The sequence below is a fragment of the Meles meles genome, chromosome 3, assembly GCF_922984935.1.
Source record: "Meles meles chromosome 3, mMelMel3.1 paternal haplotype, whole genome shotgun sequence".
Classification (NCBI taxonomy): Eukaryota; Metazoa; Chordata; class Mammalia; order Carnivora; family Mustelidae; genus Meles; species Meles meles.
In genome coordinates, this window is record NC_060068.1 from 26,618,432 (window position 1) to 26,642,063 (window position 23,632).

A 23,632-nucleotide genomic window follows, 5' to 3' on the forward strand; every position below is an offset into this window, starting at 1 on the left:
AAGTAGGGGGAGTGGGAGAGGGAGAAGCAGACTTCCCACTGAGCAGGGAGCCCAATACATGGCTCAGTCCCCAAACCCTGGGTTCATGACCTGAGTGGAAGGCAGACACTTAATGACTGAGCCACCCAGGCACCCCAGGCTTGGAGACTCTTATCAAATTTGTGACCTACTGGGAAAAGCTCTTACTTTTCCCCAATTGACGATGACATTCACTCTCTTCCTTATGTAGCTATTATGATATCAAGGTATATTCCCTCTATCTCTATATAACGGAGGGACCTTTACAGGAAAGGATGCTATAGTTTCCCCTATGCTTTTCCTGCATCTATTGAGAGGATCATATGGTTCTTGTCCTTTCTTATATTAATATGGTGTGTCACATTGATGGATCTGTGGATGTTGAACCATTCCTGCAGCCTAGGAATTAATCCCACTTGGTTGACGTGAATAACCTTTTTAATGTACTTCTGGATATTCTTTGGTTAGTATCATGGTGAGAATTTTTTCATGTATATTCATCAGGGTTATTGGCCTATAATTCTCCTTTTTAGTGGGGTCTTTTTCTGGTTTAGGGATCAAGGTAATGCTGGGATCATAGAATAAGTTTGGAAGTTTTCCCGCTATTTCTACTTTTTTAGAGCCTTTTCAGAAGAATAAGTATTAATTCTTTAATTGTTTGATAGAATTTCCCTGGGAAAACATCTGTACCTGGATTCTTGTATCTTGGGATATTTTTGATTCCTGATTCATGCCCACTGCTGGTTATAGGACTTTTCAGCTTTTCTATTTCTTCCTGACCCAATTTTGATAGTTTCTATGTTTAGATAAATTTGTCCATTTCTTCCAGATTGCCCATTTTTGAGTATATAATTGCTAATAATGTTTTTTTTTAAATAATTGTTTCTCTGTGGTGTTTGTTGTGATCTCTCTTATTTCATTCATGATTTTGTGTACTTGTCACTTATTTTTGATAAGTATGACTAGGGGGTTTCTCAATCTTATTCATTCTTTCAAACACCCGGCTCTGCTTTCCTTATTCTGTCCTACTTTTTTGTTTGTTTTTGCTTGTTTTCCTGTATCATTGATTTCTGCTCTTATCTTTATTATTTCCTTCCTGCTGCACTATTTTTACTTTCTTTGCTGTTCTTTTTCCAGTTCCTTTAGGTTATATTGTGTATTTCAGGCTTTCTTTCTTCTTGATTAAGGCCTGTACTGCTTTATACTTCCCTTTTAGGAACATTTTTGTTGCAGTCCAAACCTTTTGAATTATTGTAGTTTCCTTTTAATTTTCCTCCAAGTATTTTTAATATTCTTCGTTAATTTCCTGGTTTCCCTATTCATTCTATATAGTAGGATGTTCTTTGACCTCCATGTATTAGTGAAGATTTCCTTGTGGTTGACTTCAAGTTTTGTTTTTTTTTGTTGTTGTTGTTGTTGTTGTTGCTTTTTGGATTTTTGTTGTTGTTGTTGTTGTTGTTTTTAAGAGACAGAGAGATCACAAGTAGGCAGAGAGGCAGGCAGAGAGAGAGAGGGGGAAGCAGGCTCCCTGCCAAGCAGAGAGACTGATGCAGGACTTGATCCCAGGACCCTGAGATCATGACCCGAGTCAAAGGCAGAGGCTTAACTCACTGAGCCACCCAGGTGCCCCTGACTTCAAGTTTTTAAGCACTGTGGTCTAAAAACATGTATGCTATGCTCTCAGTCTCTATGCTCTTTTTGAGACCTGATCTGTGACCCAGTATATAATCTATTCTGGAGAATGTTCAATGTGCACATGAGAAAAATGAGAATTCTGTTGCATTAGGATGAAATGTTCTGAACATGTCTGTTAAGTCCATATGGTTCAGTTTGTCATTCAAAACACTTGTTTCCTTAGTGGTATGCTTCAATGATCTATACATTGCTGTGAGTAGTGGGGTGTTAAAGTCCCTGACTATTATTGTCTTATTTTCAAAGCATTTCTTAATTTTTTTTTATTGATTGGTTTATGTATTTGGCTGTTCTTAAGTTAGGGACATCAATATTTATAGTTCTTAGATATTTTTGTGGTGTATATCCCTTTATTATGATATATTATGCATATATAATATGTCATATTGTGATATGACACTATATCATACAATCATTATTACAGTCTGGTTTACAATCTACTATGTCTGATAAAACCATGGCTACTCCAATTTCTGTTGATGTCTACTAACATGAGAAATGGTTCTCCCCTGATAACATTCTGGCTGGTTGTGTTTAGGTCTAATATGAGTCTCCTGAAGACAGGAAATTGATAGGTCTTGTTGTTTTTATCCCTTCTGATACCATATATCTTTTGATTGAAACATTTCCTCCATTTCCATCTGTAGTCATTACTGAAAGGTGTGAAGATAGTGTTATTGTATTACCCATAAAGTCACTGTTTCTGTAGATTCTCTCTGTTCCTTTTTGGTCTTTGTTTTTTGGGAGGCTCTCTCACCAAAGGATGCCCTTTAATATTTCTTCCAGGGCTGGTTTAATGTTCACAAATTCCTTTCACTTTTGTTTACCCTGGGAGCACTTTCTCTCTCCTTCTATTCTGAATGACATCCCTGTTGGATACACTAATCTTGGCTGCATATTTTTTCCCATTTAGCACATGGAATATGCCATACCAGCCCTTTCTGGCCTGCTAGCTCTCTGTGTACATGTCTTCTCCCAGCGTCCTCTGTCTATCCTTGGAAGTGAAGGGCCTCTTTTCCTGAGCTGCTCTCAAGGCTTTCTCTTTATCTTTGAAATTGGCAAGCTTCAGTATTATATATCAAATTGTTGACCTATTTGTATTGATCTAAAGATAGGTTCCTTGTGCCATCTGACACTGAACGTTCCTCTCCTTCCCCAGATCAGGGAAATCCTGAGCTATAACTTGCTCAAATGCACAGTCTGCCCCTTTATCCTGGTCCTCAACTCCTAAGAACCCTCTAACATGGATATCATTTCACTTTATGGAGTTGCAGAGTACCCAAAGTCTCCTTAATGATCTAATAGATATACTCTCTTCTTTCAAATTTCTTATTTTCTACCATTTTATCTTCTATATCACTGATTTGTACTCCTGCCTTATTCATCCAGTTGGTATAGCCTCCACGTTTTCAGTTCTGTGTTGAAATCAGGCCATGTCACCTATCCTAGTACCATGCCAGCCCCCACAGGCACTGAGGTGTCTTACCCTTGAATCCTACGAGGAGTAAGCTTCAAGAGCCTCACAGGGTTTTCTTAGCATGCCTAACACAACCAGGCCCTCTCTACTTGCAGGATGGAGTGCATGGATCAGGAATACACAGGGCTGGATTTTCACCTAAAACTGTTCTCTAACACACTTTTGGCTTCCTTCTTTCTTCCTTCCTTCCTTCCTTCCTTCCTTCCTTTCCTGTTTGTTTTTGTTTTTGTTTACATCATATTGGTTTTTAAAGGTAATCCGGTTAGATGCAAATATAGCCACATGGAGGCCCTGAATGTTTTAATTATACTTAATCTGACTTTGAAAACAAAAGCATTGAGTTCCACCAACATGGGTAATGGGTCTGTGACAGGTGTTTCCCTGCATTGAAATGTCAGTCATAGCACTTTCTTTCTAGGCATTTTTTAAAATAGAGTTATCATAGAGGGTTATGTTACTTTCAGGGGTACAATACAGTGATTCATCTATTCTGTACCTTACTCAGTGCTCATCATGATAAGTATTCTCTTCATCCCTTTGTCTCTTTCTACAATACCTTACCCACCAACCCTCTGGAAACTATTTTTTTCTCTAGTTAAGTCAGTTTCTTGGTTTATCTCTCTCTCTCTCTCTCTCTCTCTCTCTCTCTCTCTTTTCCTCTGCTTGCTTGTTTATCATTCTGTAAATATGAGTGAAATCGTAGGGTATTTGTCTTTCCCTGACTTATTTGGATCAGAATTATACTCTCTAGACCCATCAATGTCATTGCAAATAGCAAGATATCATTCTTCCTGATGGCTAAGTGATATTCCATTTTCTAAATATGCCACGTGTTCCTTATCCATTCTTCACTTGATGGACACATGAGACACTTCCATCACTTGGCTATTGCAGTTAAAACAAACAAACAAAAAACTCTCCCAAAAGATAATGCTTCTATTGACATAGGGGTGTATATAACACTTTGATTTATTGTTTCCACATTTTTTGGTAAATAAACATTAGTGCAATTACTCGGTTGTACAGTAGTACTATTAGTTACTTTCTGAAGAGGCTCCATCTGTTTCCATAGTGTCTGCCCCAGTTTGCAGTCTTACCAAGAGTAAAGATTTTTCCCTGTTCTCTGCATCCTCACCAACATCTGCTGTTTCCTGTGCTAGTTTATTTATTCTGAGAAGTGTGAGATGGTATCTCAGTGTGGATGTGGTTTGTATTTCTCTGATTATGAGTGGTGCTGACCATCATTTCATATGTCTATTGGCCATCTAGACGGCTTCTTTGGAACATGACTCTTTATGTCTTCTGATCAAATTTTAATGGCATTGATTATTTGCTTTTTGGGTTTTGAGTTGTAGAAGTTATTTATATATTCTGATACTAATAGAATAATTTAAAGATGGAGAGTGAAATAAATTCTCAAAATAATTTGAGATTTATATCTATTTGTTTTTGTTGTTGAATAACAGCAGTCACATATCCAATATGGAAGTAACACAACTGTGAAGACATTGATTATCCTTGCAAGGGGTTGATCAAAACCTAGCATTTCTTCTCTCTGTAACACCAGGTTTTTGGAGGGAATGTTATGTAATCTTGCTGACAATGACTACAACTGTGTGAGGGTAATTCAGTCCTTAACTGTGTGAACCTCCACAGTCAGCTTCTAGGTACCATGCATGGGAAAGAACAACAATTCTCCTCAATTTCTGGCTTGAGTAAGATATTCTCACTCCCACTAATCATTAGAAGCACAGTCACATCCTCATCAGTATAAGCACTCATATTGTCATGCTCATCTCGCAGTGTCTGAGGGCCCACTCAGCAGCATAAATCGACCCCTTACAGACTCATTCTGGGAATTTTTCTAGAATAAAAAGACTGAGCTCCCAGTACCAATAACTGGCATGCCACAGGTACACAAAGATATTGTGACGTGAAGACAGGCATGAATAAACCAGTGCATTGTCTCTAAGGTGATACAGACAAGTCTCAAATTTGAATCTGTGTCTCTGGGTGTGAAGTTTCTGTGGGCTGAACCAGCATGTCAGCATCTGGATCCTCATCCTATCCCTTATAATCCACAGCCTAACCCATCCTCGAACAAAGTAGACACTATTAAATAAACACTTATGGAATAAATGAGCATACACATTCTTTCCCAGCTTCATAATTCCCAACTGTGCAAGGACACCAAGGCTTGAATATCAATCTAGAATAAATGTTGCCATAGAGCCCAGGCTTTTTCTCTTCCTTGCTCAGACTCACAGTCACTCCAGTAGTGGCTCTCAGGTATCCCTCCTTTTCAGAGTAAGATGAACAGGGCTTTCCAGCTGTCAACCCTCTGTCACAATCAGAGTGATTTTCCTGCTTGAGCTTTTATCATCACATACGTCTCTGTTCAGCAGCTACCTTCTCCCCCTGGGACCAAACCCATCCAGTGTCTGTGAAAGTGATCTAAACCATGTGTAAAGGTGTGTTCCAGGCACCAGAAGGATATTTTCATTAATGTAAAAAGCTAAAACCACAAGGCAAAATTATTCTGAACCAAAAGAGAACTGAGGAGCTTCTGCTCCTGTTAACAACAATATGTGACTTAAAGACAGAAGTTAATTTATGGAAAAATGTGTAAAACTGATTTCATGAGAACTATAGTTGATGGTGATTTGAGTTAATCATATTTTATTGTGTATATGAACATTGCTAAAAGAAAACATCATAAAAGTTATTTTTACAAGGAAACATGTAACTGTGGGGAGAGATGATAACCAGAATTGTGTGATTACTTCACAAAATATACATATATCACTCTGTTGTATATCTTATGGGAATAGAAGGTTACATGTCAACTATATGCAAATTCTAAAAGTAAATGAATAAACATAAATCTGCAAAAAGTAAAGTCTGTGCCACTAAAACTAATCACTTTTATGCAAGCACTTTTATGTGAGCCAGGAAAACTGGAAGTCAAAGGAAAGGACTCTGGTTGTGAGACTCAAGGAAGACTTCACAGAGGATGAATTATATGTGTGCATAAGCAATGAATCTTGGAACACTGAAAAAAAATCAAAAGAAAGAAGTTTTCCATTTCGGGAGGTTAGGGCCTGGTGGAAGAGCATGTAACCACACATCTCAAACCAGACACTGTAAATAATCTTCTTTCACCTTAAATGAATTAGGTCATTCTTTCAGAGGCATGAAAGCCCCATGTGACCTCTTTTTCTTTCTCCAAAATAATCTGTGTAATACATATTCCTCAAGACTCAGCCCAAAACACAACTCTATGTCCTGTTCTTCTCAGTCCGCAGACCCCAACCTCTGTCTACTTCACATAGCTGGCTTTTAGTGTAAATTGTTGTAGTCTCTAATCCCATTTCGTAGTTCCTTATCAGACCATTTCATTTGGTTTGCTTTAGCATGCTTTAATCTCCCTCATGCACTGAAACCTTAGGTTTTTAGTGGTTTGTCCAGTAAGGTATGAACATAAACAGTAGATCACTTATTATACAAATAACATTTTTTTAAAAAAGTAAAGATGAATTACAAGTGTAATTTAAGCTGCAAATTACACAGGTATTGTGGTGAAATACATAGGTGGTGAGGCTCACCTTGGATTTATCCCAAGAACTTAAAAATGCACTAATTTTTTCTCAAAGTGAAAACTAAGGCCGTTCCTCAACTTTTATTCATTGTGTCTTCACAGAATGAACTTCCCACCAATATCCTTTAGAAAACTGGTTGAGAGCTAGCTCATTGTCAAGGTAAAAAAAAAAATTGTCCAGCAACATATTAACATCTCCACCTTCCAGGGCTACCTGTATTACAAGTTATCCAGTGTACTTCAAATATGAAAGAAAACTCAATAGTAAGTTTTAAAAGAAAAATATTTAAATTCAATTTAAGTAACATATGTTATATTTACATTCAGAGGTGGAATTCAGTGATTCAACACTTGCATATATGCCCATGCTCATTCCATCAAGTCCCTGCCTTAATATCCACCACCCATTTTCTTGATTCCCCCAACCACCTCCCCTCCAGCTACCCTGTTTGTTCCCCAGAGTTAAGAGTCTGATATGGTTTATCTCTTTTTTCCTCTTATTTCATTTTCCCTTCCCTTCCCCTATGTTCATCTGTTTTGTCTCTTACATTCCACATACTAGTGAATTCATATGCTATTTTCTTCTACTGACTAACTTATTTCACTTAGTGTAACACCCTCTAAATCCATTCATGTGGTTGCAAATGGCTTGATGACCTTCTTTATGATGGTTGAGTAATATTCTGCTGTGTATATACAAATGGTGAACAAACATGAAATAATGCTCAATATCACTCAACATCAGGGAAATATAAATCAAAACCACAATCAGATACCATGTCACACGGGTCAGAATGGCTAAATGGAAAACATTTTGCTACAGCATATTTTTAGTCAGGAGCCATGATCATAGAAAATTATAAAACCAACACATAGATAAATTGTGTCAGATGCTCTACTCAGGAAAAATGATTTTGGGGAAAGAGAGAAAGAAAGGGAAGAAAGAGTTATCTTCAGAGAGGAGACATTTAAACACATCTAAGGAAATGGTGGACTTAGTTTCATCCCCTTCTTCACATGTTTATGCACAAGATGTTACAGCCTTGTGGTGTGTTTCTGTGACAACAGCACACCTCAGGGGACCCCTTGACATACCTGCTCCTTGAAGGTATGAAATTCGAGTGGGACCCAGTTGGTAGATGAAGATTCCCCTCCCTGTACTTCCCTGAGTACAGAGAGCACTCCTGAAGGACAGTTGCTTCAGTTACTGCTATTACCCTAGTCTTGTCCACTGGTTCTTATCATGAAAATCTTTCAGTCTCAGGGATCTATACTTGAAAGTGTTCCCAGCATCAAAAGAGTAAAGGGAATTTCTGATTTTACCAGAACCCTTAAAAATCACTATTAACAGGATTCTAAATCAAAAAAAGCTGGATCAAAACCCAAATAGTGTGAATATATATCACTGTGTCATCTTTTTTTTTAAAATAGAATTATTATCCTAACATGTTTATTGAATATATTTGGCTTACATTTGTGAAAATAGAATTCTGTTTTCCTGGGATTGATTTAAATAAGGGCAGTGTTGTACCAATAAATCAGGTGACCAGGCTGGGGACCCTCATCCTTTAGTACTTCAGAGGAAATCTGTGGGTTCCCAGTGCTGACAAGAACATATGATTATATACAAATATAATCCCCTTTAATGGATATATATATTTATCATATATGGGAGTATAAGGATCCATACTCTTTTTAAATATCTTTTTAGAGGGCTGAGGAGAGGGGCACAGGAAGAGAAAGTCTTATACAGGTTCCACACCAGACTTAGAGCCCAGCTTGGTGCTCCATCTCACATCTCCTCAGCTGAAATCGAGAGTCAGATTCTTAACTAAGTCACCCAGAAGTGCTAATCATTTGTACCCTTATAAAAAATATTGGAATCTCTGTTGTACTAAATTGGTTTTATGTGAGTGGCCGCAGCTTACAATGAAATAGCCACATTGGTGAGTATCATAAGGTTACCAATGGTATATTAGGAACAATGGGTTTTAGAACTTGGATGGATAGTAGGCATTTCCTATTTATAATTCAACTGAATCTGACAAGCATTGAGCACCAAAATTTATATTGTCCAGAAAACTAAGATGGTTATTGTTAGGATGGGAAAAACTGGTGTCATGGAGAACAGAGAAGAAAGCATTCCCAAAGGTCATCAAAATATAGCAGAGCCACCACAGTTCTATAACGTGTCTGTCTACTGTAGATGGAAATAAAATAACGCAAAACCTTAGCTATAATAGGGATTGACTTTAATCCAGGATTTCTCCACTTTCAAATGTGCTAAAATTATATGTTTCTTTATGATTCTGTGTTTTGCATTTTATGTTTATATATTGTGTGTGTGTGTGTGTGTGTGTGTGTGTGTGTGTGTGTGTGTGTTCTACTTATGGACATGTATGTTAATTTTCCCAAGAGAATTAGGTTATGTTGCTTTATTATTAATCCACAGTAGGACTGGCAATTGTTACAGATTTAAAAAAAATTCATACTCTAAACATATAAACTGAGAACCATTTGGAGCAATTAAATGCAATGTGAATTCCATTACAAACTAAAATGAGATCATTTTAACCACTATTTTTTAAGAATTTATTTTAATTCCAGTTAGTTAATGTACAGTATAATAGTTGATTCAGGTATACAATGTAGTGATTCAACACTTTCTTGCAATACTTGGGGTTCATTATAAGTGCACTCCTTAATACCCATCCCCTATTTAGCTCATCTCCTACACACTGTCCTCTAGTGACCATCAGGTTTTTCTTTAGAGTTAAGTGTCGGTTTATTGGTTTGCCTCTCTTCTTTTTTTTCCCTTTGTTCCTATGTTTCTTAAATTTACGTATGAGTGAGATCATATGGTATACACACACACACACACACACACATACTGTCTATATATATCACACACACCACTTTGTCTTTAATATAAATGTGAATCGATTTCAGGGTTTTCTATACTGTCCCACTGATCTATGTTTTTATTTTATGACAGTACCATACTATGTTGATTACTATACCTTTGTAATATAACATTAAGACTGGAACTGTGCTGCCTCCCATATTATTTTTTTTTTTCTTTTCAACATTTATTTCACTTATTAGGGATCTTATTTGGTTCCAGTCAAATTTTAGAATTGCTTTTTCAAGCTCTCTGAAAAGTGCTGTTGGTATTTTAATGGGGATTGCATTCAATGTGTGAATTGTTTGGGTAGGATAGACATTTTTACATTTTGTTCTTCCAACCGAGGAGCATGAAAAGTCTTTCTATTTCTTTCTGTCAAATTCAATTTCTTTCATCCTTTTTTTTTTTTTTTGCACTTTCCAGACTACAAGTATTTCCCTTCTTTAGTGAGTTTTATTCTTAGGTATCTTATTATTTTTGGTGCAATTGCAAATAGCATTGTTCTCTTATTTCTTCTTTCTGCTGCTTCATTAGTAGTGTATAGAAATCTAACAGAGTTATGCACATTGATATTTTATCCTATGATGTTACTGAATTCATTGATCAGTTATAACAGTTCTGGGTTTTTTGTTTGTTGGTTGGTTGGTTGGTGGGCTCTTCACGGTTTTCTGTATAGAGTATCATGTCATTTGAAAATAGTGAAAATGTTACTTCTTCCTTTCCAGTTTAGATGACTTTTATTTCTTTTTGTTGTCTAATTGCAGGAGTGCCACAGGGAAATCAAGTCCCCCAGACCAGACACTTGCCAGAAAGCCTCTGACCAAACCCCCTTCAACAAAACTTGGCACTAGGGTAACATGTCACCTGGATATTGGGGTGACCAGGAGATTTAGGAATCACCAAGAGCCTGTGACATGTGCACCCCCTCCAATGCAATAGAAAACAGGGGCATCGAATCCTCAGAAAGCCGGACCTCCTGGGAGTCTTGAGAATATAAAACCTCTTACCAAACTCTGCACTGACAAATGAGGAACCCTGACACCAGGCTGAAGGAGAATCCTCTGAACAGGAAACACCAATCCAGGAGAACACAGGGTAGTCAAATCCACAGAATTCCATGTTTGCCAGGACCTCCAGGCCATGAGCATTCCAAACAAGCTTGGAACTGACAAATGAGATTCCTGGACATTGGGATGAAGGGCGTCCCCTAACTGGGCACTCTATGGCCCAGAAGAGCACAAAACAATTGACTCCTAACAACACCAGACCAAGCAGGAGCCTTCCTCAAGCACCCAGCTCCACTTGCAATAGAATCAACTGGACATCTATCAAGAGATCAGGAACCCTTCATCCCAAAACAGTATAGGGCCATGGTGTCTGTTAGAATGGTAGGTGCACAAGGCATGCTCAAACCATGAGCTCTCCAATAGAGCTCAGCGAGAGCCAAAGGAATCCTGGACACTATGCTGACCTGGAACCCTCAGTCATGAGACCTCCAGCCCAGCTGAAAACTGGGTGCTAGAATCCCCTGGAACCCAGTCTGACAAGAAGCCCTCAGAACACAATTTTTCAACACAGGTGGGCACATGACGTTCGGGTTCCCAGAACACCAGGAGCTCTCATGCGAGGAGGCCTCCAACACAGGTTGAGTTAACACAGGTCAAGTTAACCACCTGGAGTGTATAATATGAGAAGGAGCCCTCATAGGATGAGCTGTGCAACCTAACACAGCATAAGGCAATCAGGTTCTCAGAACACCAAGATTTCAAGGAGACCTCTGACCAAAACCTCTCCAAACCAGACCAGGAAGTGGACAAATATATTATCTGGACAGTGGGTCCAGTGGGAGCCTTAAGACCAGAAGCTCTCTAACATACCTCTGTACCAGGGAAATGAGTAACCTGGACACTAAAACAAAGACAGGGATTCTTCTAATGCAGTAGAGAACACAGCAATGAATTCTTCAGAACACCAGGCCCATTGGATGCCCCGAGACCATGATATACCTCACCCCACTGCACACTGGGCAAAAGAGTCCCCTAGACACTGAGCTGAGTGGAAGTCCTCTACCTGGGAGAACTTCATCCCAACAAAACATAGGGGAGTTGAGTCCTCACAACATCGGGCCAACCAGGAAGTTTAAGACACTCCAACTCAGCATAAGAGGGGACAGAGAACTCTCTTGGACTAGGATGACAGAACTCCCTCTGAGTGGGGCCCACCAGCTGAGCAGACAACTGGAAGATGAGTCCCTAGAAAACCAAGCCCACTGGGAGATCTGGGGCCCCACATCCTCTCTTTCAGATTGGCACTGGACCAGGTCTCTCAGACACCAGGGTGACAAGGAAATCTCTGACCCACAACCTGCTAACTCAGTAGAGCACAGGAAAATTAGATCTCCAGGACACAGGCTGACAGGGATACTTCTGGCCATGACTCCTCCAACCCACACTGCACTGGGCTAACAAGTCCCTAGAACACTGTTTTGACTAGAAACCCTTTAACTAAGGTGAAACAAGGGCATATGATTCTCCAGTGCTCTGAATGGACTTCACTCTATGGTTCTTGTAGATTGTCACCTGGGTACCTTTCCTATTTTAGGGAGATATCCTTAGGAGACAAGTGTATCATGCCAAAAAGAGGAAGCACACAAGAAGTTTGAAGATTTTGAAATAGAACTCATAAATGAAGATGAGGTGTGGGGGCTATAGGGATTTGTAGAAGAGACTTCAGACACTGAGGAACAAGGAGTCCTTGGTTCAGGTACTCCAGGTAGAGGAGAGAATCTCCAGCCTGGAAAGAGAGTGGGAGACACTAGAAAAACAGGTCAAGTAGTGGGAAGAGAGCCAGGCTCACTCTGTGAGGTGGAGAGATACTCTGGGTACATGAAGGACTTGCTGGAAGCTTTTGCCTTCCAGGCAATGTCCTTGAGGTTATGTTCCTGCACACACACACACACATTCAAGATGGCAGAAAACTGAAGCTGGAAAAAGTCTGCATGAGTTTTTTTTTTGTTTTTTTTTGTTTTTTTTTTTAAGATTTTATTTATTTATTTGACAGATCACAAGTAGGCAGAGAGGCAGGCAGAGAGAGTGAGAGGGAAGCAGGCTCCCTGCTGAGTAGAGAGCCCAATGCGGGACTCGATCCCAGGACCCTGAGATCATGACCTGAGCCGAAGGCAGCGGCTTAAAGCACTGAGCCACCCAGGCGCCCTGCATGAGTTTTAATATTTATCAGGGGACTAAATGACTAATTTAAAACCATCATTTCAGAAGGAGTAATTTACCAGAAACAAACGCTGTGTGATTGTGATGTACAGCCTGGCTTATAGTCACTGCTGTGTCTTCTAAATATTCACATTATCCTGTTGGTGGAAGGCTCCACAGCTCTGAGAAAGTTTTGGTTAATTATTCAGAGTTTACACTGAGCACACAACCTTCCTGTCCCCATCAACACTTTCAGACATCCTGAGTTCTAGAAACCAAGGTCAGCTACTGAGGGCAGCCCCATTCTGATTGGAAGGAAACAATGAGCTGTATGTCCATATGTATATATGTTGGGAAAAACAATTTTTGTCCCAAGCCCTACCACTCATGTTGTGCAAACTTGAGTGTGGACCCTGACATGAAGTTTTAAATCTCTAGCCACCACAGCAAGTACTTCCTGACTACATGTCCCTGTGATGCAGGCCTTTGGAGAGTAAATGTGACAATAAGATGAGGGAACCAAGGTGGAGGGAGGCCAGAGGCATGGGACTTTTCCCTGTCTCTAGATGACTTCCCGTGGGGTGAGGGAGGCAGGTACAGACTGGAGTGAGTGAGCATCCTGGAGTGTGGGCTCTCTGTTCTGAGCCACAGAAACACTGAGATTTTGAGGGAGACACATAAATTATTACTGGATGCTCCAGGTGAAGGGTAGATGGACAGAGTAAAGCAGTGAAGGAGACCGGTAGGAAGAGTGGAAACAGGTGCACATGGAAAACTTGAAGTTGTCTGTGGATATGGAGGAAGGTGATTACTTCTTTTTTTTAAATTTAATTTATTTATTTATTTCAGTGTAACAGTATTCATTGTTTTTGCACAACACCCAGTGCTCCATGCAATACGTGCCCTCCCTATTACCCACCACCTGTTCCCACAACCTCCCACCCCCGACCCTTCAAAACCCTCAGGTTGTTTTTCAGAGTCCATAGTCTCTTATGGTTCGCCACCCAGAAGGTGATTACTTCTAATAGAGCTATTATTCTGACAAGAATTTGACAGAAGAAAGGAGGAAAGTAAGTTTCCAGGTCTGTCTTCTCCCTGGAGATTGTCACTTATGAAAGAGATGAAGTGGAAGCTCAGGGAATTGTGGATACCAATGAGCTGAGGTCTGCCTGTGGCTGTAGCTGAGTTGGAAGAGAGCCTAGAGCGATGGTGCCCTAGAGAAGCTCAAGGCACTGAGTTCATAACACTGGGGCATCAACTTATGGGAGCAGTGGAGGAGGTGGATCTTGGAGAAAAGTTAAAACTCCTTAAGATGGATGGTGTCTGAGCTTACAGGAGGGCTGTCACTTTCAATAGCCAGTGGGGAGGCTGGTGGAGTCCAGGTCACTTGATTTGAAGGCAAAGTGGATCACTTTTGTGATGCCAAAGCCTGTGAACCTCCAGTGGTCAACAGCCCAGACCCCATTTACCCCACACATGTATTTCTGGACACAAAGTCTTTTGAAGCACTGGGACCCCACCTTTGGGGTGTGAGGCAGAGTAACTCACCCCCTGGTTATTCCTTCATCTCTAAAGTGTGGGTAGCTTTGGGGGGACGGTTGTGTAAGCAGGATGCAGGTTATGGCAGGGTGGTAGAGGGTGTCTACAAGAGCAGGGGACAGATCCTTTCCAGAGTTGGGGAAGGGAGTGATCTAGGTATTTGTCTTGTTCATTCCTTCCCAAACTCAAAAAAACAGTTCTGGGAGGACAGCAATCTGGGTGCTGCCTCTGTCTTGTCCCACACCTGGCCTTCTCTGCCCCTTCTGTACAGTGTGTCACAGCCCATCTGCCCAGTCACAAACCAGGGCCAGACCTCACCTATCTCCTACACTGCTGCTTCACACACACGTTAGAGAGCCAGGTTGGGACTGCCAGTTTTAGGAAACTATTCTGAGGTGTGTTGACAGGTTGAGCACTAATATAGGTGTGTGTGGGGGGGTTCGTACATTTATAGATTCACAGAAAGGTTCAGATAGCACAGAAACGTCCTGTCACAGAGGTAGTCTTGGCTTATTTTGCCCCAGAGTAACATCCTACATAACTACAGAACACTATTAACGCCAGAAAACTGACAGTAGTATGATAGACATGTCTGCTTCTCTCAGTTTGTCATGTACATTCATATATTTAAAAGTGCAATCTGGATATGGAAGTGCTCCATCAGCACAAAATCTCCCTCATGCTATTCACGCCTTTCCCCACCATCCCTGCTCATGGCAACCACCTCCTTGTTTTACATTTTGGGAATTTTGGCATTTTGTTACATGAGGTGATTCCTACCATTCTGAACTGTGATGTTGGATTTTTGTTTGTTTTCACTCAGGATAATAGCCCAGGATCTATCCAAGTTCTCTGTGTCAGAATATATGGCTTTTTCTCACTGAATTGGTCTCTCTAGTATGTAAATGCCACAGTTTGTTCATTCAGTGACCCTTTGAGGGACATTTTGATTGTTTCCAATATTTGGAGACTATAAATAATATCAAGGTGAGTATTTGTTCATAGGGTTTTGTGTGCTCTTAAATTTAATCTGAGATAAAGGTCCATGAGAGTGAGTGATTGCTGGGTTTTAGCATTTATGCTTCATGTTTGTAGAGCCTATCTAACTCTTACCAGAGTAGCTGTTCCATTTGAATTCCCACCAACAATGTAGGGAAGCTTACTCTTTCCAACATTTGGTGTTTTTACTGTGTTTGATATTAACTAGCTGTCCTACCAGGTTTGTAGTAGAAATTACTCAGTCAGGTTTTCATTTACATTTCCCTCATGGCTCCTAATGTACAGTTTTTTCTTGTGCTTATTTACCATCTGCATATTATCTTTGGTGGGGGATTCATGAGCTTCAGGATGTCTATTACCTTTAAATAAATAGTTGTGTTTGAATGCAGAAGGAGTTTATGGATCTCTGTATAGCACAGCTCAGGATCATAGTCACTACAGCCCCACCCTAGTCACTGCATTCTCTGCGTGGTGGGCAGGGGTCTCCAAGGCTCTGAGAATGTGGTAGTGAACCAGAGGGAGCTGACAGTCAGCATGACCTGCGCATCCTAGTAAACATTGTTCACACACTGACTCCTCTAGATCTCAAAACCAGCCACTGGGGTGCTTTCAATCTGATAGAAAGGAAAAGGGAAGCTGAGTGTCTACACACAGGTATTTTTTCCACAGACAATTTCTGACAAAAGAACTAACAGCCTTTGTGCCTAAACTTGGCTCCAAACATTGGCACTTACTGTCTCTGCAATGAACACATTTACATTCCATTGTAATTACATTACATTACATTACAAAGAAGTAATACAGCCATGACCATTCAAAAAGAAAAGTAAATGTGGTAAATTGGGAGGGCTATGTCCATAAAGGAAAGGTGGAAAAAATGGGGACAAATAATCCAATTTACTTTACTTTACTAGCCTATAATCCCCTAAACAGAAGAATATAGTTCTTCTGTGTTTCCAGTGCCCAGCACCCTGCCTGGCATTAACAAATGAAGCCAAGAAGTTTGAAGGAAAGAGTATGAGCAGCTTTGTTCTAAATATATTTATGTCTCTAATTCTTTTCATTTTGGATCCAGAATGGTTTACATTGTAATCCAAGCACCCTCTTTTGTAGCTCAGAATTTTTGGAGTAACATCAATAATAGTAAAATTAATAAAAGATTGTATCTTTTAAGTGTTTACTATGTGTCAGAAACACTGTTAAGGTTTATGATGTCATTTCAATCTTCAAACACATTTATGAGGTATACATTGCTGTCTCCGTGCTGTGGGTGAGTTGACTGAGAATCCAAAAGTTTCAGGGATGTACTCAATGTCACACAGGAGGAGATAGAGCTATGATGTGAACTCTGGCCCTCTAGGCTCTATAGCCTCCTTTCATGCACTGTGCTATAGCACCTCTACCTATAAAGTCCAACCAATGCCACTTTCCTCTTTTGTAATATAGGGATGCACAAGAGCATGACCACTCTGTATAAATGTTACCAGGTTCACAGGACTTTCCTGACCCAGTGAACCTTGCACTCTGGGAACTCAGCAATGATTATATCTCTCTATCCTTTCCATTTCATATCTGACTCCCGGTGCAAGATTAATGGAAATTTTCTTCAGGATATGATTCTCATAATCTACAGTTAGCTTTGTTAAACTTACACTACTAAACCAGTAAGTCCATCCTAGGACCTCCACTAAAATTTTCTCCAAAATCAAACCATTATTTGTAGACTTATAAAATGCTTAGGAGTGTCCCAGTGACTAGGTATTTCCCTTGGATACTAAAGGTTTTCATGACCCTTCAGGGATTCTGAAGTTAGCCTCCCCGCAAAGAAGATTTATAGAGGAAGCTTGAACCAGGAACATTGATGTTTCAGTTGAGTAGGTAGAGAGAAATCAAGCAAGTGGCAAGCAAGATGCCAGAGTGACCTGTGAGGTGCAAAGCCCAAAAGCAGGTCAGCTTTTCCCAAACTCTGTTTAGAAATTTCAAACCTTTCTTCTCCTTGTGTCCTCAATGTTATTCCTTATGTTCCACAAACAAATGAAACCATATAGTCATTGACTTTCTCTGTTTGACTTCTTTGACTCAGCATAATCTCCTCCAATCCCATCTGTGTGATGCAAAAGTTGGGTATTCCTCCTTTCAAATGGCTGAGTAATATTCTATTGCATATATGGACCACATCTTCTTTATCCACTTTTCTGTTGAAGGGCATCTTGGCTCTTTCTACAGTTTGGTTATTGTGAACATTGTTTATATGAACATTGGGGTATACATGACCCTTATTTTCACTATATCTCTATCTTGGGGATAAATATCCAGTAGTGCAGTTGCAGGGTGATAGCGTAACACTATTTTTAATTTCTTACAGAATCTCCACCCTGTTTTCCAAAATGGCTGCACCAACTTGCATTTGTACCAAGAGTGTAAGAGGGTTCCCCTTTCTTCCCATCCTCTCCAACATTTATTTACTGCCGTGTTATTTTTTTCTTCCCATTCTAACTGGTGTAATGTGTTATCTCAATGTGATTTTGATTTGAATCTCCCTGGTGGCTAACAATGATGAACATTTTTACATGTGTCTCTTAGCCATTTGTATATCTTATGTTCATGTCTTCTGCCCATTTTTCAACTTGATCATCTGGGTTTTTTGAGGGGGTGGCAGGTGTTGAGATTTTTATGTTATTTAGAGATCTTGGATATCAGCCCTTTGTCTGTATTGTCATTCGTCGATATCCTTTCCCATTCCCTGGCTTGTCTCTTTTTTTGTAGACTGTTTCCTTTGCTATACAGAAGCTTTTATCTTGATGAAGTCCCAAATGTTCATTTTCACTTTTGTTTCCCTTGCCTTTGGAGAAGGGGGAAATTGGAGGGGGAGATGGACCATGAGAAACTATACACTCCAATAAACAAAATGAGGATTTTAAAGAGGCGGGGGTGAGGGGATGAGTAAGCATGGTGGTGGGTATTAAGGAGGATACATATTGCATGGAGCACTGGGTATTATATATAAACACTGCATCACAAAGAAATGATGTATTGAATGGTGAGTTACATAATAATAATTATTTTAAAAGGAATTTCAGACATTGAGGTTGGGAGGTGCAGTTTATCTGCAAACTCAAGGGACATTTGTTTTGGAGAGCATGGTGTTGGACTAGGGGAGGGAGAAGCACCTACTGTGTTCCAAGCAAATTAGACAAGTGAGGCTATTTGATCCTGAGAGAAAAAAATCTACAGTTAGGAAATAAAGCTTATGAGAAGTGAAATAAACTTGAGCAAATTTATAAATATAAGAGTACAAGATGGGGACCTAACTCATCTCACCTAAGGTGAGAACTGAACCCACCTCCTCCAGAGACATACCAAATCTACACCTATTTATAGATCCTCCTGAACAAGAACTGAGAACAGCCTGAACAGCTTCTGCACATCAGAAGACCGAGAGACAGAGACATCATAACACAGGAATCACCCCTCAACAGCCTGCCAACTGCACTGGGAGGGATAGTTCTGTGGGCTGTGAGCTAATGTGTCTGCACTGGCACACAGAAAACAAGCTACAGTTCACAGAGCAACTAGAATGTGAAGGATCTTCCCTGAGAGCCTCACCCCTGACAATGGGGAAGGAGTGGTGCTGGATCTCCTTCTGTGTCAAGTCACAGGCAAGCAACCTGGCTCACATTCTGCTCCACTTTTATAGTATGTACAGAAGCAGGGTCTGAACACCCTCACTGGTGTACCACCTCGCTGATCCCAGGGTCCCCAGCCCACTCAAACCCAGCTGTGCCAAGAAGCAGCCCCAGCATGCACACACTGGGAGGCTCCTTGTCAGCATTCACTAGAGCTCCAGACATCATACTGAGTTGACACAGTTGCTAAGCATCCAAGACTCCAGGCCTGCTCCCATCTTGCATGGATAATCCCTAGTTATGTGGATTTGTGACATCCTGGGTCATGTTTGTTTGAGCTCCAGCTGCCCTGAAAAGGAGTACCTTATGTGTAAATCCCAGGATCCTATAGCTCACACTCTGTCAGGACACTCAGAGTGCTGAAGACATTCCAGCTTTCAACCACTTGAGCTTCAGCCATCTTGCTAGTAGGTATTGTGCACAGAGAACAACTGCCATCCTAAATCCACCCCAGCAACAGATATCTTCCCAAAGTGTCCTCTTTTCAGAGAGCCTTGGGGCATTCCTGCCCATGCCCACTTCAGTTACAGATGTACTTCCAGGCTACCTCCCCACATGCAGACAATCCAAGAAAACCTCAGCACCTGATCCATCTCCACTCCAGCCACCCTCTGAAAAAACAGCCCTGTGATAGCAGTTATCTCTTAGCTTCAGCCAACCTGCCTGGATGTCTTCAGTGTGAAGACCCTATGTTTCTTGTAGAATGACTTACACTAGCCAAGCTATGTTAACAACCCAGGTATCTCCCAGAGATTTATGCATAAGGGCTGCCCTTCACCAAACAACAACCTCCCAGCTTGCCTAGCCTAAAGTCGCCACCTGCACCTCCCAGAGAGTCCCAGGCCATAATCCAGTGCCTATGCACTCCAGAGCACTCCCACAAACTTCCCACCACCCCATGGCTCTGCACTCCACCCACACCCCCAGAGAGTCCCCGCCCAGACCCTGATTCCCACACACCCCTGGGCAGAGAAGAGCCTAGAAGTACTGGCAGATCCTGGTCCTCCTCCTTCTTGGCATCAGCAGACTGCAGCCCTGGATTACAAATTCAGCATAAGGGAGAAATTCCAGTTGGAAGAAGAAGTACAAGATTCAGAAAATTGCTTTTCATGTACTTCACAAGGTCACACAAGGATCACTGCACCATTCCAACCCCTTCAAAACTTGCTGTCTCTGATACTACAAATTAGAGAGCCATATTTGCCTTAGCATCCAATGTTGTTCCAGCAGCACCACTGCAGAAGAGAACAAAGCAAAGTTTTATAGAAATGCTGAGAATTTCAGCATTTATAAATACACCACAGAGATAGTATAAGTCTCCCTTGTTAAAGATTTATGACTTAGAAGCACATAACATTGAAACATGGAGGGAGTCTTAGCCCCCCAAAATACATAAGCCTTTAGTTTAACATAGCTCCAGATCCAAGCCTTTTCTATGCTCTACACTCGCTGATTAAAAAAAAAAAAAAAATCCACATCTTGCCAGTTATCATTCTATCAGTGGTAATGCACTTTATATACTTACCCTCAAAAGAATCCTGAAGTTCCCCAGCATTTTATGTCTGATATGCCAAAGTCTACCTTCATGAAGCAGAACCCAGATGCCCTTACTTTTGGGACCCACCTCTATATCCCTTCACCCACCAGAACATTTCCATCAGGAAAGCCTTGAACATCTATTTAGAAAGAAGGTGGCCAACCTTCACTGTGGTGCATGAGTCAGGACAAGCTGTAGACATTTATTCCAAGTCTGATGTAAAGTAAACTTGTTGATGAGAAAACATACATTAACCTAGATATCACAGTGACCCAGGCTCTTAGCACTTCTTACAGTGTCTTGATGGTGTCATGAAGTGTAGTAAGCTATGGATCCTAGGCTGATTAGTGTGGGCTGATATCTGTGGGCTGCTGGTCAGAACTGAAACAGAGAGCTCATGGGTGTCATTTCTCTGTCAGATGTGAGGCAAGTCCTGATGCTCATTTCCACAGGGGCACCACTGATTCATTTTTTTTTAATTGAAGCATAACTGACATGAAATAGTATATTAGCTTCATATGGACATTATACTGATTGAACACTTTTTTCCTTGTGCTATGTTGACCAGAAGTGTAGCTACCATTCTTTGCCAGAGACAATATTCCAATAACATTGACCATATCTCCTATGCTGTGCCTTTTATCCCACATGTCCATTCCATAATGGGAAGCCTGTGTTTCCCACTACCCTTCACCCATTTCTCCCATGCCCCACTCTCTTCCCCTCTGAGAACTCTTTTAGCAGATCAGTTTGTTCTCTATATTTATACATCTGATTCTTCTTTTTGTTTTGTTTTGTTTCGTTTTTCATTTGTTTTGATTTTCAGATTCCACATTGGAGTGAAATCCTATGGTATTTGTCTTTCTCTGTCTAACCAATTTCTGTTAAAATTATACCTTCTGTGTCCATCCGTGTTCCAAATGGCAAGATGGCATCCTTTTTTGGCTTAGTTATTTTCCATTTTATATATATATATATATATATATATATATATATATATATATATATATCAGTGCTCTGAATATATCCACACTGTACATAGATATGAGTATAACGTGATATTTTTTTCTTTTGGGGTTTTTTGACAGATAGAAAAATTAATATAACTCCTACTGTTTACAACAAATAGATGAATGGATAAAGAACAGGTGATATATTATAACAAATAGATGAATGGATAAAGAGCAGGTGATCTTTCAGAATCTCCACGATCTTCCCTATAATTACAACACAAATATGAATTTCTCCTCTTGAGGGAAACTTTACCTGGTTTCCTTTAAAACATGGTTTCCAGATAGCAGCAATGTCTACAATAGCCAAACTATAGAAAGAACCTAGATGTCCATCAACAGATGAATGGATAAAGATGTGGTATATATACACAATGGAATACTATGCAGCCATCAAAAGAAATGAAATCTTGCCATTTGCAAAGACGTGGATGGAACTAGTGGGCATCATGTTTAGTGAAATAAGTCAATCGGAGAAAGACAACTATCATATGATCTCCCTGATATGAGGAAGTGGAGATGCAACATGGGGGGTTAGGGGGGTAGGAGAAGGATAAATGAAACAATATGGGATTGGGAGGGAGACAAACCATAAGTGACTCTTTATCTCACAAAACAAAGTGAGGGTTGCTGGGAGAAGGAGGGATTGGGAGAAGGGGAGTGGGGTTATGGACATTGGGGAGGGTATGTGTTATGATGAGTGCTGTGAAGTGTGTAAACCTGGAGATTCACAGACCTGTACCCCTGGGGATAAAAATACATTATATGTTTATTAAATAAATAAATAAATAAATAAATAAATAATTTTTAAAAAAAGAAAATGAAATAAATGTGAGTGGAAGTGATTGCTGCCACTTCAGAGCAGAAGGTTTAAGAGCCATTGACTGATTCCTCCTAAAACCCAAGACTTGCAATGTTCCAGATACGGCTTGCTCCTTTAGCCTTAGTCCCAATGTGGAGACAGTACATGGAGCAGAGACCCAGATGATCTGCATTATTCACACATGTGAATGGGGAATAAAACTTTGTTCTTCTAGGGGTGCCTGGGTGGCTCAGTGTGTTAAAGCCTCTGACTTCGGCTCGGGTCATGATCCCAGGGTCCTGGGATCAAGTCCCACATCGGGCTCTCTGCTCAGCAGGGAGCCTGCTTCCTCCTCTCTCTCTGCCTGCCTTTCTGCCTACTTGTGATCTCTGACTATCAAATAAATAAACAAAATCTTAAAAAAAACTTTGTTCTTCTAAAAAACAAAACAAACAAACAAACAAACAAACAAAAACATGGTTTCCAGGAAATGATGTCATGAGGGTCACTAAGAAATCCTTCAGTCATCAGCCATCCAAACTGCCCAGTGATTGGCCACCCAAATAAGGCCAACCAGAAAGTGCCCTGGAGATTGGACAGGGAATGGTTTTGACATCATAGGAAGGCACTGTGATGCACCAGGGCTGTTATAAAAGGACATCTGCAGCCCAGGTTGCACTGAAGAGGGAGATAGTGCTTTAGCCACAGTTCTTCCTATGATTCCTCACATTCTCTGCCCTGTTCTCTTCCACTGCTCATGGCAAGCACCCTGCCCATTCCTCCTTCCTTGGGCCTCCCACCAACACTCTCACACCACCTTCATGTTTGTGTTTATCTTTGTGCCCCTCTGTGCTCCTGAGAGTCCTCAAAGCAGTACCCAGTGACTTCTGGACCCATTTCCCACTGTGTGGATGGCCCAGCTGCTCAGTGACACATTCCATTTTGTACATGTGAATGAGGCACTGGAAATCATAGTTCTTTATATTCTTAGCTGGGTTCCACATCTCTGGGATCAAATCTGGGTTCAGCACAGGAAAGCTGAGTCCATGTCCTGAGGGAACACTGGGCCTACTACTATTCCAGAGCCCTTGAACACAGATCAGCATAGCGAACATGAATACCCTAAGCATCTGGCCATCCTGATGTTCACAATGTCTCCAGAC

General features: G+C 40.6%; 1 pseudogene; it reads left to right on the forward strand.

The window, feature by feature from the left end:
* Positions 1 to 21,147, forward strand: part of LOC123939177 — a 55,727-nt pseudogene extending 34,580 nt beyond the window's left edge.
* Positions 21,148 to 23,632: the final 2,485 nt, after the last annotated feature.